Source organism: Taudactylus pleione, unplaced genomic scaffold, assembly GCF_031769625.1.
Source record: "Taudactylus pleione unplaced genomic scaffold, aTauple2 ptg000250l, whole genome shotgun sequence".
Taxonomy (NCBI): domain Eukaryota; kingdom Metazoa; phylum Chordata; class Amphibia; order Anura; family Myobatrachidae; genus Taudactylus; species Taudactylus pleione.
The window spans coordinates 4,879,826-4,894,913 of NW_028284652.1; positions in this window are offsets into that span (position 1 = coordinate 4,879,826).

A 15,088-nucleotide genomic window follows, 5' to 3' on the forward strand; every position below is an offset into this window, starting at 1 on the left:
CTGTGTTTGTGAATTGTGTGCGCAGTAGCGGCACGTGCATCAACAAAGTAGTGCCAAGCGTGCGTCTGTGTCATAAGTAAAGGGCCGGCTGGCTTGACCGATAAAGGGTGCTGTAACCCCCAAAGTACACTCCAAACCAAATAACAAAATATTTTTTCTGTGTTTGTGAATTGTGTGCGCAGTAGCCGCACGTGCATCAACAAAGTAGTGCCAAGCGTGCGCCTGTGTCATAAGGAAAGGGCCGGCTGGCTTGACCGTTAAAGGGTGCTGTAACCCCCAAAGTACACTCCAGTCCAAACCAAAAAAAAAAATTATTTTCTGTGTTTGTGAATTGTGTGCGCAGTAGCCGCACGTGCATCAACAAAGTAGTGCCAAGCGTGCGCCTGTGTCATAAGTAAAGAGCCGGCAGCCTTGACCGTTAAAGGGTGCTGTAACCCCCAATGTAACACTCCAAAACAAATAACAAAATATTTTTTCTGAGTTTGTGAATTGTGTACGCAGTAGCCGCACGTGCATCAACAAAGTAGTGCCAAGCGTGCGCCTGTGTCATAAGTAAAGGGCCGGCTGGCTTGACCGTTTAAGGGTGCTGTAACCCCCAAAGTACACTCCAAACCAAATAACAAAATATTTTTTCTGTGTTTGTGAATTGTGTGCGCAGTAGCCGCACGTGCATCAACAAAGTAGTGCCAAGCGTGCGCCTGTGTCATAAGTAAAGGGCCAGCTGGCTTGACCATTAAAGGGTGCTGTAACCCCCAAAGTAAACTCCAAACCAAATAACAAAATATTTTTTCTGTGTTTGTAAATTGTGTGCGCAGTAGCCGCACGTGCATCAACAAAGTAGTGCCAAGTGTGCGCCTGTGTCATAAGTAAAGGGCCGGCTGGCTTGACCATTAAAGGGTGCTGTAACCCCCAAAGTACACTCCAAACCCCCCCAAAAAATATTTTCTGTGTTTGTGAATTGTGTGCGCAGTAGCCGCACGTGCATCAACAAAGTAGTGCCAAGCGTGCGCCTGTGTCATAAGTAAAGGGCCGGCTGGCTTGACCGCTAAAGGGTGCTGTAACCCCCAAAGTACACTCCAAACCAAATAACAAAATATTTTTTCTGTGTTTGTGAATTGTGTGCGCAGTAGCCGCACGTGCATCAACAAAGTAGTGCCAAGCGTGCGCCTGTGTCATAAGTAAATGGCCGGCTGGTTTGACCGTTAAATGGTGCTGTAACCCCCAAAGTACACTCCAAACCAAATAACAAAATATTTTTTCTGTGTTTGTGAATTATGTGCGCAGTAGCCGCACGTGCATCAACAAAGTAGTGCCAAGCGTGCGCCTGTGTCATAAGTAAAGGGCCGGCTAGCTTGACCGTTAAAGGGTGCTGTAACCCCCAAAGTACACTCCAGTCCAAACCAAAAAAAAAATTATTTTCTGTGTTTGTGAATTGTGTGCGCAGTAGCCGCACGTGCATCAACAAAGTAGTGCCAAGCGTGCGCCTGTGTCATAAGTAAAGGGCCGGCTGGCTTGATCGTTAAAGGGTGCTGTAACCCCCAAAGTATACTCCAAACCAAATAACAAAATATTTTTTCTGTGTTTGTGAATTGTGTGCGCAGTAGCCGCACGTGCATCAATAAAGTAGTGCCAAGCGTGCGCCTGTGTCATAAGTAAAGGGCCAGCAGGCTTGACCGTTAAAGGGTGCTGTAACCCCCAATGTAACACTCCAAACCAAATAACAAAATATTTTTTTTGTGTTTGTGAATTGTGTACGCAGTAGCCGCACGTGCATCAACAAAGTAGTGCCAAGCGTGCGCCTGTGTCATAAGTAAAGGGCCGGCTGGCTTGACCATTAAAGGGTGCTGTAACCCCCAAAGTACACTCCAAACCAAATAGCAAAATATTTTTTCTGTGTTTGTGAATTGTGTGCGCAGTAGCCGCACGTGCATCAACAAAGTAGTGCCAAGCGTGCGCCTGTGTCATAAGTAAAGGGCCGGCTAGCTTGACCGTTAAAGGGTGCTGTAACCCCCAAAGTACACTCCAGTCCAAACCAAAAAAAAAATTATTTTCTGTGTTTGTGAATTGTGTGCGCAGTAGCCGCACGTGCATCAACAAAGTAGTGCCAAGCGTGCGCCTGTGTCATAAGTAAAGGGCCAGCTGGCTTGACCGTTAAAGGGTGCTGTAACCCCCAAAGTACACTCCAAACCAAATAACAAAATATTTTTTCTGTGTTTGTGAATTGTGTGCGCAGTAGCCGCACGTGCATCAACAAAGTAGTGCCAAGCGTGCGCCTGTGTCATAAGTAAAGGGCCGGCTGGCTTGACCGTTAAAGGGTGCTGTAACCCCCAAAGTACACTCCAAACCAAATAACAAAATATTTTTTCTGTGTTTGTGAATTGTGTGCGCAGTAGCCGCACGTGCATCAACAAAGTAGTGCCAAGCGTGCGCCTGTGTCATAAGTAAAGGGCCGGCTGGCTTGACCGTTAAAGGGTGCTGTAACCCCCAAAGTACACTCCAAACCAAATAACAAAATATTTTTTCTGTGTTTGTGAATTGTGTGCGCAGTAGCCGCACGTGCATCAACAAAGTAGTGCCAAGCGTGCGCCTGTGTCATAAGTAAAGGCCCGGCTGGCTTGACCGTTAAAGGGTGCTGTAACCCCCAAAGTACACTCCAAACCAAATAACAAAATATTTTTTCTGTGTTTGTGAATTGTGTGTGCAGTAGCCGCACGTGCATCAACAATGTAGTGCCAAGCGTGCGCCTGTGTCATAAGTAAAGGGCCAGCTGGCTTGACCATTAAAGGGTGCTGTAACCCCCAAAGTACACTCCAAACCAAATAGCAAAATATTTTTTCTGTGTTTGTGAATTGTGTGCGCAGTAGCCGCACGTGCATCAACAAAGTAGTGCCAAGCGTGCGCCTGTGTCATAAGTAAAGGGCCGGCTAGCTTGACCGTTAAAGGGTGCTGTAACCCCCAAAGTACACTCCAGTCCAAACCAAAAAAAAAATTATTTTCTGTGTTTGTGAATTGTGTGCGCAGTAGCCGCACGTGCATCAACAAAGTAGTGCCAAGCGTGCGCCTGTGTCATAAGTAAAGGGCCAGCTGGCTTGACCGTTAAAGGGTGCTGTAACCCCTAAAGTACACTCCAAACCAAATAACAAAATATTTTTTCTGTGTTTGTGAATTGTGTGCGCAGTAGCCGCACGTGCATCAACAAAGTAGTGCCAAGCGTGCGCCTGTGTCATAAGTAAAGGGCCAGCTGGCTTGACCGTTAAAGGGTGCTGTAACCCCCAAAGTATACTGCAAACCAAATAACAAAATATTTTTTCTGTGTTTGTGAATTGTGTGCGCAGTTGCGGCACGTGCATCAACAAAGTAGTGCCAAGCGTGCGCCTGTGTCATAAGTAAAGGGCCGGCTAGCTTGACCGTTAAAGGGTGCTGTAACCCCCAAAGTACACTCCAGTCCAAACCAAAAAAAAAATTATTTTCTGTGTTTGTGAATTGTGTGCGCAGTAGCCGCACGTGCATCAACAAAGTAGTGCCAAGCGTGCGCCTGTGTCATAAGTAAAGGGCCGGCTGGCTTGACCGTTAAAGGGTGCTGTAACCCCCAAAGTACACTCCAAACCAAATAACAAAATATTTTTTCTGTGTTTGTGAATTGTGTGCGCAGTAGCCGCACGTGCATCAACAAAGTAGTGCCAAGCGTGCGCCTGTGTCATAAGTAAAGGGCCGGCTGGCTTGACCGTTAAAGGGTGCTGTAACCCCCAAAGTACACTCCAAACCAAATAACAAAATATTTTTTCTGTGTTTGTGAATTGTGTGCGCAGTAGCCGCACGTGCATCAACAAAGTAGTGCCAAGCGTGCGCCTGTGTCATAAGTAAAGGGCCGGCTGGCTTGACCGTTAAAGGGTGCTGTAACCCCCAAAGTACACTCCAAACCAAATAACAAAATATTTTTTCTGTGTTTGTGAATTGTGTGCGCAGTAGCCGCACGTGCATCAACAAAGTAGTGCCAAGCGTGCGCCTGTGTCATAAGTAAAGGCCCGGCTGGCTTGACCGTTAAAGGGTGCTGTAACCCCCAAAGTACACTCCAAACCAAATAACAAAATATTTTTTCTGTGTTTGTGAATTGTGTGTGCAGTAGCCGCACGTGCATCAACAAAGTAGTGCCAAGCGTGCGCCTGTGTCATAAGTAAAGGGCCGGCTGGCTTGACCATTAAAGGGTGCTGTAACCCCCAAAGTACACTCCAAACCAAATAGCAAAATATTTTTTCTGTGTTTGTGAATTGTGTGCGCAGTAGCCGCACGTGCATCAACAAAGTAGTGCCAAGCGTGCGCCTGTGTCATAAGTAAAGGGCCGGCTAGCTTGACCGTTAAAGGGTGCTGTAACCCCCAAAGTACACTCCAGTCCAAACCAAAAAAAAAATTATTTTCTGTGTTTGTGAATTGTGTGCGCAGTAGCCGCACGTGCATCAACAAAGTAGTGCCAAGCGTGCGCCTGTGTCATAAGTAAAGGGCCAGCTGGCTTGACCGTTAAAGGGTGCTGTAACCCCTAAAGTACACTCCAAACCAAATAACAAAATATTTTTTCTGTGTTTGTGAATTGTGTGCGCAGTAGCCGCACGTGCATCAACAAAGTAGTGCCAAGCGTGCGCCTGTGTCATAAGTAAAGGGCCAGCTGGCTTGACCGTTAAAGGGTGCTGTAACCCCCAAAGTATACTGCAAACCAAATAACAAAATATTTTTTCTGTGTTTGTGAATTGTGTGCACAGTTGCCGCACGTGCATCAACAAAGTAGTGCCAAACGTGCGCCTGTGTCATAAGTAAAGGGCCGGCTGGCTTGACCGTTAAAGGGTGCTGTAACCCCCAAAGTACACTCCAAACCAAATAACAAAATATTTTTTCTGTGTTTGTGAATTGTGTGCGCAGTAGCCGCACGTGCATCAACAAAGTAGTGCCAAGCGTGCGCCTGTGTCATAAGTAAAGGTCCGGCTGGCTTGACCGTTAAAGGGTGCTGTAACCCCCAAAGTACACTCCAAACCAAAAAAATATATATTTTCTGTGTTTGTGAATTGTGTGCGCAGTAGCCGCACGTGCATCAACAAAGTAGTGCCAAGCGTGCGTCTGTGTCATAAGTAAAGGGCCGGCTGGCTTGACCGATAAAGGGTGCTGTAACCCCCAAAGTACACTCCAAACCAAATAACAAAATATTTTTTCTGTGTTTGTGAATTGTGTGCGCAGTAGCCGCACGTGCATCAACAAAGTAGTGCCAAGCGTGCGCCTGTGTCATAAGTAAAGGGCCGGCTGGCTTGACCGTTAAAGGGTGCTGTAACCCCCAAAGTACACTCCCATCCAAACCAAAAAAAAAATTATTTTCTGTGTTTGTGAATTGTGTGCGCAGTAGCCGCACGTGCATCAACAAAGTAGTGCCAAGCGTGCGCCTGTGTCATAAGTAAAGGGCCGGCAGCCTTGACCTTTAAAGGGTGCTGTAACCCCCAATGTAACACTCCAAAACAAATAACAAAATATTTTTTCTGAGTTTGTGAATTGTGTACGCAGTAGCCGCACGTGCATCAACAAAGTAGTGCCAAGTGTGCGCCTGTGTCATAAGTAAAGGGCCGGCTGGCTTGACCGTTAAAGGGTGCTGTAACCCCCAAAGTACACTCCAAACCAAATAACAAAATATTTTTTCTGTGTTTGTGAATTGTGTGCGCAGTAGCCGCACGTGCATCAACAAAGTAGTGCCAAGCGTGCGCCTGTGTCATAAGTAAAGGGCCAGCTGGCTTGACCATTAAAGGGTGCTGTAACCCCCAAAGTAAACTCCAAACCAAATAACAAAATATTTTTTCTGTGTTTGTAAATTGTGTGCGCAGTAGCCGCACGTGCATCAACAAAGTAGTGCCAAGTGTGCGCCTGTGTCATAAGTAAAGGGCCGGCTGGCTTGACCATTAAAGGGTGCTGTAACCCCCAAAGTACACTCCAAACCCCCCCAAAAAATATTTTCTGTGTTTGTGAATTGTGTGCGCAGTAGCCGCACGTGCATCAACAAAGTAGTGCCAAGCGTGCGCCTGTGTCATAAGTAAAGGGCCGGCTGGCTTGACCGTTAAAGGGTGCTGTAACCCCCAAAGTACACTCCAAACCAAATAACAAAATATTTTTTCTGTGTTTGTGAATTGTGTGCGCAGTAGCCGCACGTGCATCAACAAAGTAGTGCCAAGCGTGCGCCTGTGTCATAAGTAAAGGGCCGGCTAGCTTGACCGTTAAAGGGTGCTGTAACCCCCAAAGTACACTCCAGTCCAAACCAAAAAAAAAATTATTTTCTGTGTTTGTGAATTGTGTGCGCAGTAGCCGCACGTGCATCAACAAAGTAGTGCCAAGCGTGCGCCTGTGTCATAAGTAAAGGGCCAGCTGGCTTGACCGTTAAAGGGTGCTGTAACCCCTAAAGTACACTCCAAACCAAATAACAAAATATTTTTTCTGTGTTTGTGAATTGTGTGCGCAGTAGCCGCACGTGCATCAACAAAGTAGTGCCAAGCGTGCGCCTGTGTCATAAGTAAAGGGCCAGCTGGCTTGACCGTTAAAGGGTGCTGTAACCCCCAAAGTATACTGCAAACCAAATAACAAAATATTTTTTCTGTGTTTGTGAATTGTGTGCGCAGTTGAGGCACGTGCATCAACAAAGTAGTGCCAAGCGTGCGCCTGTGTCATAAGTAAAGGGCCGGCTAGCTTGACCGTTAAAGGGTGCTGTAACCCCCAAAGTACACTCCAGTCCAAACCAAAAAAAAAATTATTTTCTGTGTTTGTGAATTGTGTGCGCAGTAGCCGCACGTGCATCAACAAAGTAGTGCCAAGCGTGCGCCTGTGCCATAAGTAAAGGGCCGGCTGGCTTGACCGTTAAAGGGTGCTGTAACCCCCAAAGTACACTCCAAACCAAATAACAAAATATTTTTTCTGTGTTTGTGAATTGTGTGCGCAGTAGCCGCACGTGCATCAACAAAGTAGTGCCAAGCGTGCGCCTGTGTCATAAGTAAAGGGCCGGCTGGCTTGACCGTTAAAGGGTGCTGTAACCCCCAAAGTACACTCCAAACCAAATAACAAAATATTTTTTCTGTGTTTGTGAATTGTGTGCGCAGTAGCCGCACGTGCATCAACAAAGTAGTGCCAAGCGTGCGCCTGTGTCATAAGTAAAGGGCCGGCTGGCTTGACCGTTAAAGGGTGCTGTAACCCCCAAAGTACACTCCAAACCAAATAACAAAATATTTTTTCTGTGTTTGTGAATTGTGTGCGCAGTAGCCGCACGTGCATCAACAAAGTAGTGCCAAGCGTGCGCCTGTGTCATAAGTAAAGGCCCGGCTGGCTTGACCGTTAAAGGGTGCTGTAACCCCCAAAGTACACTCCAAACCAAATAACAAAATATTTTTTCTGTGTTTGTGAATTGTGTGTGCAGTAGCCGCACGTGCATCAACAAAGTAGTGCCAAGCGTGCGCCTGTGTCATAAGTAAAGGGCCGGCTGGCTTGACCATTAAAGGGTGCTGTAACCCCCAAAGTAAACTCCAAACCAAATAGCAAAATATTTTTTCTGTGTTTGTGAATTGTGTGCGCAGTAGCCGCATGTGCATCAACAAAGTAGTGCCAAGCGTGCGCCTGTGTCATAAGTAAAGGGCCGGCTAGCTTGACCGTTAAAGGGTGCTGTAACCCCCAAAGTACACTCCAGTCCAAACCAAAAAAAAAATTATTTTCTGTGTTTGTGAATTGTGTGCGCAGTAGCCGCACGTGCATCAACAAAGTAGTGCCAAGCGTGCGCCTGTGTCATAAGTAAAGGGCCAGCTGGCTTGACCGTTAAAGGGTGCTGTAACCCCTAAAGTACACTCCAAACCAAATAACAAAATATTTTTTCTGTGTTTGTGAATTGTGTGCGCAGTAGCCGCACGTGCATCAACAAAGTAGTGCCAAGCGTGCGCCTGTGTCATAAGTAAAGGGCCAGCTGGCTTGACCGTTAAAGGGTGCTGTAACCCCCAAAGTATACTGCAAACCAAATAACAAAATATTTTTTCTGTGTTTGTGAATTGTGTGCGCAGTTGCCGCACGTGCATCAACAAAGTAGTGCCAAACGTGCGCCTGTGTCATAAGTAAAGGGCCGGCTGGCTTGACCGTTAAAGGGTGCTGTAACCCCCAAAGTACACTCCAAACCAAATAACAAAATATTTTTTCTGTGTTTGTGAATTGTGTGCGCAGTAGCCGCACGTGCATCAACAAAGTAGTGCCAAGCGTGCGCCTGTGTCATAAGTAAAGGTCCGGCTGGCTTGACCGTTAAAGGGTGCTGTAACCCCCAAAGTACACTCCAAACCAAAAAAATATATATTTTCTGTGTTTGTGAATTGTGTGCGCAGTAGCCGCACGTGCATCAACAAAGTAGTGCCAAGCGTGCGTCTGTGTCATAAGTAAAGGGCCGGCTGGCTTGACCGATAAAGGGTGCTGTAACCCCCAAAGTACACTCCAAACCAAATAACAAAATATTTTTTCTGTGTTTGTGAATTGTGTGCGCAGTAGCCGCACGTGCATCAACAAAGTAGTGCCAAGCGTGTGCCTGTGTCATAAGTAAAGGGCCGGCTGGCTTGACCGTTAAAGGGTGCTGTAACCCCCAAAGTACACTCCCGTCCAAACCAAAAAAAAAATTATTTTCTGTGTTTGTGAATTGTGTGCGCAGTAGCCGCACGTGCATCAACAAAGTAGTGCCAAGCGTGCGCCTGTGTCATAAGTAAAGGGCCGGCAGCCTTGACCGTTAAAGGGTGCTGTAACCCCCAATGTAACACTCCAAAACAAATAACAAAATATTTTTTCTGAGTTTGTGAATTGTGTACGCAGTAGCCGCACGTGCATCAACAAAGTAGTGCCAAGTGTGCGCCTGTGTCATAAGTAAAGGGCCGGCTGGCTTGACCGTTAAAGGGTGCTGTAACCCCCAAAGTACACTCCAAACCAAATAACAAAATATTTTTTCTGTGTTTGTGAATTGTGTGCGCAGTAGCCGCACGTGCATCAACAAAGTAGTGCCAAGCGTGCGCCTGTGTCATAAGTAAAGGGCCAGCTGGCTTGACCATTAAAGGGTGCTGTAACCCCCAAAGTAAACTCCAAACCAAATAACAAAATATTTTTTCTGTGTTTGTAAATTGTGTGCGCAGTAGCCGCACGTGCATCAACAAAGTAGTGCCAAGTGTGCGCCTGTGTCATAAGTAAAGGGCCGGCTGGCTTGACCATTAAAGGGTGCTGTAACCCCCAAAGTACACTCCAAACCCCCCCAAAAAATATTTTCTGTGTTTGTGAATTGTGTGCGCAGTAGCCGCACGTGCATCAACAAAGTAGTGCCAAGCGTGCGCCTGTGTCATAAGTAAAGGGCCGGCTGGCTTGACCGTTAAAGGGTGCTGTAACCCCCAAAGTACACTCCAAACCAAATAACAAAATATTTTTTCTGTGTTTGTGAATTGTGTGCGCAGTAGCCGCACGTGCATCAACAAAGTAGTGCCAAGCGTGCGCCTGTGTCATAAGTAAATGGCCGGCTGGTTTGACCGTTAAATGGTGCTGTAACCCCCAAAGTACACTCCAAACCAAATAACAAAATATTTTTTCTGTGTTTGTGAATTATGTGCGCAGTAGCCGCACGTGCATCAACAAAGTAGTGCCAAGCGTGCGCCTGTGTCATAAGTAAAGGGCCGGCTAGCTTGACCGTTAAAGGGTGCTGTAACCCCCAAAGTACACTCCAGTCCAAACCAAAAAAAAAATTATTTTCTGTGTTTGTGAATTGTGTGCGCAGTAGCCGCACGTGCATCAACAAAGTAGTGCCAAGCGTGCGCCTGTGTCATAAGTAAAGGGCCGGCTGGCTTGATCGTTAAAGGGTGCTGTAACCCCCAAAGTATACTCCAAACCAAATAACAAAATATTTTTTCTGTGTTTGTGAATTGTGTGCGCAGTAGCCGCACGTGCATCAACAAAGTAGTGCCAAGCGTGCGCCTGTGTCATAAGTAAAGGGCCGGCAGCCTTGACCGTTAAAGGGTGCTGTAACCCCCAATGTAACACTCCAAAACAAATAACAAAATATTTTTTCTGAGTTTGTGAATTGTGTACGCAGTAGCCGCACGTGCATCAACAAAGTAGTGCCAAGTGTGCGCCTGTGTCATAAGTAAAGGGCCGGCTGGCTTGACCGTTAAAGGGTGCTGTAACCCCCAAAGTACACTCCAAACCAAATAACAAAATATTTTTTCTGTGTTTGTGAATTGTGTGCGCAGTAGCCGCACGTGCATCAACAAAGTAGTGCCAAGCGTGCGCCTGTGTCATAAGTAAAGGGCCAGCTGGCTTGACCATTAAAGGGTGCTGTAACCCCCAAAGTAAACTCCAAACCAAATAACAAAATATTTTTTCTGTGTTTGTAAATTGTGTGCGCAGTAGCCGCACGTGCATCAACAAAGTAGTGCCAAGTGTGCGCCTGTGTCATAAGTAAAGGGCCGGCTGGCTTGACCATTAAAGGGTGCTGTAACCCCCAAAGTACACTCCAAACCCCCCCAAAAAATATTTTCTGTGTTTGTGAATTGTGTGCGCAGTAGCCGCACGTGCATCAACAAAGTAGTGCCAAGCGTGCGCCTGTGTCATAAGTAAAGGGCCGGCTGGCTTGACCGTTAAAGGGTGCTGTAACCCCCAAAGTACACTCCAAACCAAATAACAAAATATTTTTTCTGTGTTTGTGAATTGTGTGCGCAGTAGCCGCACGTGCATCAACAAAGTAGTGCCAAGCGTGCGCCTGTGTCATAAGTAAATGGCCGGCTGGTTTGACCGTTAAATGGTGCTGTAACCCCCAAAGTACACTCCAAACCAAATAACAAAATATTTTTTCTGTGTTTGTGAATTATGTGCGCAGTAGCCGCACGTGCATCAACAAAGTAGTGCCAAGCGTGCGCCTGTGTCATAAGTAAAGGGCCGGCTAGCTTGACCGTTAAAGGGTGCTGTAACCCCCAAAGTACACTCCAGTCCAAACCAAAAAAAAAATTATTTTCTGTGTTTGTGAATTGTGTGCGCAGTAGCCGCACGTGCATCAACAAAGTAGTGCCAAGCGTGCGCCTGTGTCATAAGTAAAGGGCCGGCTGGCTTGATCGTTAAAGGGTGCTGTAACCCCCAAAGTATACTCCAAACCAAATAACAAAATATTTTTTCTGTGTTTGTGAATTGTGTGCGCAGTAGCCGCACGTGCATCAACAAAGTAGTGCCAAGCGTGCGCCTGTGTCATAAGTAAAGGGCCAGTAGGCTTGACCGTTAAAGGGTGCTGTAACCCCCAATGTAACACTCCAAACCAAATAACAAAATATTTTTTTTGTGTTTGTGAATTGTGTACGCAGTAGCCGCACGTGCATCAACAAAGTAGTGCCAAGCGTGCGCCTGTGTCATAAGTAAAGGGCCAGCTGGCTTGACCGTTAAAGGGTGCTGTAACCCCCAAAGTACACTCCAAACCAAATAACAAAATATTTTTTCTGTGTTTGTGAATTGTGTGCGCAGTAGCCGCACGTGCATCAACAAAGTAGTGCCAAGCGTGCGCCTGTGTCATAAGTAAAGGGCCGGCTGGCTTGACCGTTAAAGGGTGCTGTAACCCCCAAAGTACACTCCAAACCAAATAACAAAATATTTTTTCTGTGTTTGTGAATTGTGTGCGCAGTAGCCGCATGTGTATCAACAAAGTAGTGCCAAGCGTGCGCCTGTGTCATAAGTAAAGGGCCGGCTGGCTTGACCGTTAAAGGGTGCTGTAACCCCCAAAGTACACTCCAAACCAAATAACAAAATATTTTTTCTGTGTTTGTGAATTGTGTTCGCAGTAGCCGCACGTGCATCAACAAAGTAGTGCCAAGCGTGCGCCTGTGTCATAAGTAAAGGGCCGGCTGGCTTGACCGTTAAAGGGTGCTGTAACCCCCAAAGTACACTCCAGTCCAAGCCAAAAAAAAAAATATTTTCTGTGTTTGTGAATTGTGTGCGCAGTAGCCGCACGTGCATCAACAAAGTAGTGCCAAGCGTGCGCCTGTGTCATAAGTAAAGGGCCGGCTGGCTTGACCGTTAAAGGGTGCTGTAACCCCCAAAGTACACTCCAAACCAAAAAAATATATATTTTCTGTGTTTGTGAATTGTGTGCGCAGTAGCCGCACGTGCATCAACAAAGTAGTGCCAAGCGTGCGTCTGTGTCATAAGTAAAGGGCCGGCTGGCTTGACCGTTAAAGGGTGCTGTAACCCCCAAAGTACACTCCAAACCAAATAACAAAATATTTTTTCTGTGTTTGTGAATTGTGTGCGCAGTAGCCGCACGTGCATCTACAAAGTAGTGCCAAGCGTGCGCCTGTGTCATAAGTAAATGGCCGGCTGGTTTGACCGTTAAAGGGTGCTGTAACCCCCAAAGTACACTCCAAACCAAATAACAAAATATTTTTTCTGTGTTTGTGAATTGTGTGCGCAGTAGCCGCACGTGCATCAACAAAGTAGTGCCAAGCGTGCGCCTGTGTCATAAGTAAAGGGCCGGCTGGCTGGACCGTTAAAGGGTGCTGTAACCCCCAAAGTACACTCCAGTCCAAACAAAAAAAAAATTTTTTTTCTGTGTTTGTGAATTGTGTGCGCAGTAGCCGCACGTGCATCAACAAAGTAGTGCCAAGCGTGCGCCTGTGTCATAAGTAAAGGGCCGGCTGGCTTGACCGTTAAAGGGTGCTGTAACCCCCAAAGTACACTCCAAACCAAATAACAAAATATTTTTTCTGTGTTTGTGAATTGTGTGCGCAGTAGCCGCACGTGCATCAACAAAGTAGTGCCAAGCGTGCGCCTGTGTCATAAGTAAAGGGCCAGCTGGCTTGACCGTTAAAGGGTGCTGTAACCCCCAAAGTACACTCCAAACCAAATAACAAAATATTTTTTCTGTGTTTGTGAATTGTGTGCGCAGTAGCCAAACGTGCATCAACAAAGTAGTGCCAAGCGTGCGCCTGTGTCATAAGTAAAGGGCCGGCTGGCTTGACCTTTAAAGGGTGCTGTAACCCCCAAAGTACACTCCAAACCAAATAACAAAATATTTTTTCTGTGTTTGTGAATAGTGTGCGCAGTAGCCGCACGTGCATCAACAAAGTAGTGCCAAGCGTGCGCCTGTGTCATAAGTAAAGGGCCGGCTGGCTTGACCGTTAAAGGGTGCTGTAACCCCCAAAGTACACTCCAAACCAAATAACAAAATATTTTTTCTGTGTTTGTGAATTGTGTGCGCAGTAGCCGCACGTGCATCAACAAAGTAGTGCCAAGCGTGCGCCTGTGTCATAAGTAAAGGGCCAGCAGGCTTGAACGTTAAAGGGTGCTGTAACCCCCAATGTAACACTCCAAACCAAATAACAAAATATTTTTTTTGTGTTTGTGAATTGTGTACGCAGTAGCCGCACGTGCATCAACAAAGTAGTGCCAAGCGTGCGCCTGTGTCATAAGTAAAGGGCCAGCTGGCTTGTCCGTTAAAGGGTGCTGTAACCCCCAAAGTACACTCCAAACCAAATAACAAAATATTTTTTCTGTGTTTGTGAATTGTGTGCGCAGTAGCCGCACGTGCATCAACAAAGTAGTGCCAAGCGTGCGCCTGTGTCATAAGTAAAGGGCCGGCTGGCTTGACCGTTAAAGGGTGCTGTAACCCCCAAAGTACACTCCAAACCAAATAATAAAATATTTTTTCTGTGTTTGTGAATTGTGTGCGCAGTAGCCGCATGTGTATCAACAAAGTAGTGCCAAGCGTGCGCCTGTGTCATAAGTAAAGGGCCGGCTGGCTTGACCGTTAAAGGGTGCTGTAACCCCCAAAGTACACTCCAAACCAAATAACAAAATATTTTTTCTGTGTTTGTGAATTGTGTTCGCAGTAGCCGCACGTGCATCAACAAAGTAGTGCCAAGCGTGCGCCTGTGTCATAAGTAAAGGGCCAGCTGGCTTGACCGTTAAAGGGTGCTGTAACCCCCAAAGTACACTCCAGTCCAAGCCAAAAAAAAAAATATTTTCTGTGTTTGTGAATTGTGTGCGCAGTAGCCGCACGTGCATCAACAAAGTAGTGCCAAGCGTGCGCCTGTGTCATAAGTAAAGGGCCGGCTGGCTTGACCGTTAAAGGGTGCTGTAACCCCCAAAGTACACTCCAAACCCAAAAAATATATATTTTCTGTGTTTGTGAATTGTGTGCGCAGGAGCCGCACGTGCATCAACAAAGTAGTGCCAAGCGTGCGTCTGTGTCATAAGTAAAGGGCCGGTTGGCTTGACCGTTAAAGGGTGCTGTAACCCCCAAAGTACACTCCAAACCAAATAACAAAATATTTTTTCTGTGTTTGTGAATTGTGTGCGCAGTAGCCGCACGTGCATCTACAAAGTAGTGCCAAGCGTGCGCCTGTGTCATAAGTAAATGGCCGGCTGGTTTGACCGTTAAAGGGTGCTGTAACCCCCAAAGTACACTCCAAACCAAATAACAAAATATTTTTTCTGTGTTTGTGAATTGTGTGCGCAGTAGCCGCACGTGCATCAACAAAGTAGTGCCAAGCGTACGCCTGTGTCATAAGTAAAGGGCCGGCTGGCTGGACCGTTAAAGGGTGCTGTAACCCCCAAAGTACACTCCAGTCCAAACAAAAAAAAAATATATTTTCTGTGTTTGTGAATTGTGTGCGCAGTAGCCGCACGTGCATCAACAAAGTAGTGCCAAGCGTGCGCCTGTGTCATAAGTAAAGGGCCAGCTGGCTTGACCGTTAAAGGGTGCTCTAACCCCCAAAGTACACTACAAACCAAATAACAAAATATTTTTTCTGTGTTTGTGAATTGTGTGCGCAGAAGCCGCACGTGCATCAACAAAGTAGTGCCAAGCGTGCGCCTGTGTCATAAGTAAAGGGCCAGCTGGCTTGACCGTTAAAGGGTGCTGTAACCCCCAAAGTACACTCCAAACCAAATAACAAAATATTTTTTCTGTGTTTGTGAATTGTGTGCGCAGTAGCCAAACGTGCATCAACAAAGTAGTGCCATGCGTGCGCCTGTGTCATAAGTAAAGGGCCGGCTGGCTTGACCTTTAAAGGGTGCTGTAACCCCCAAAGTACAC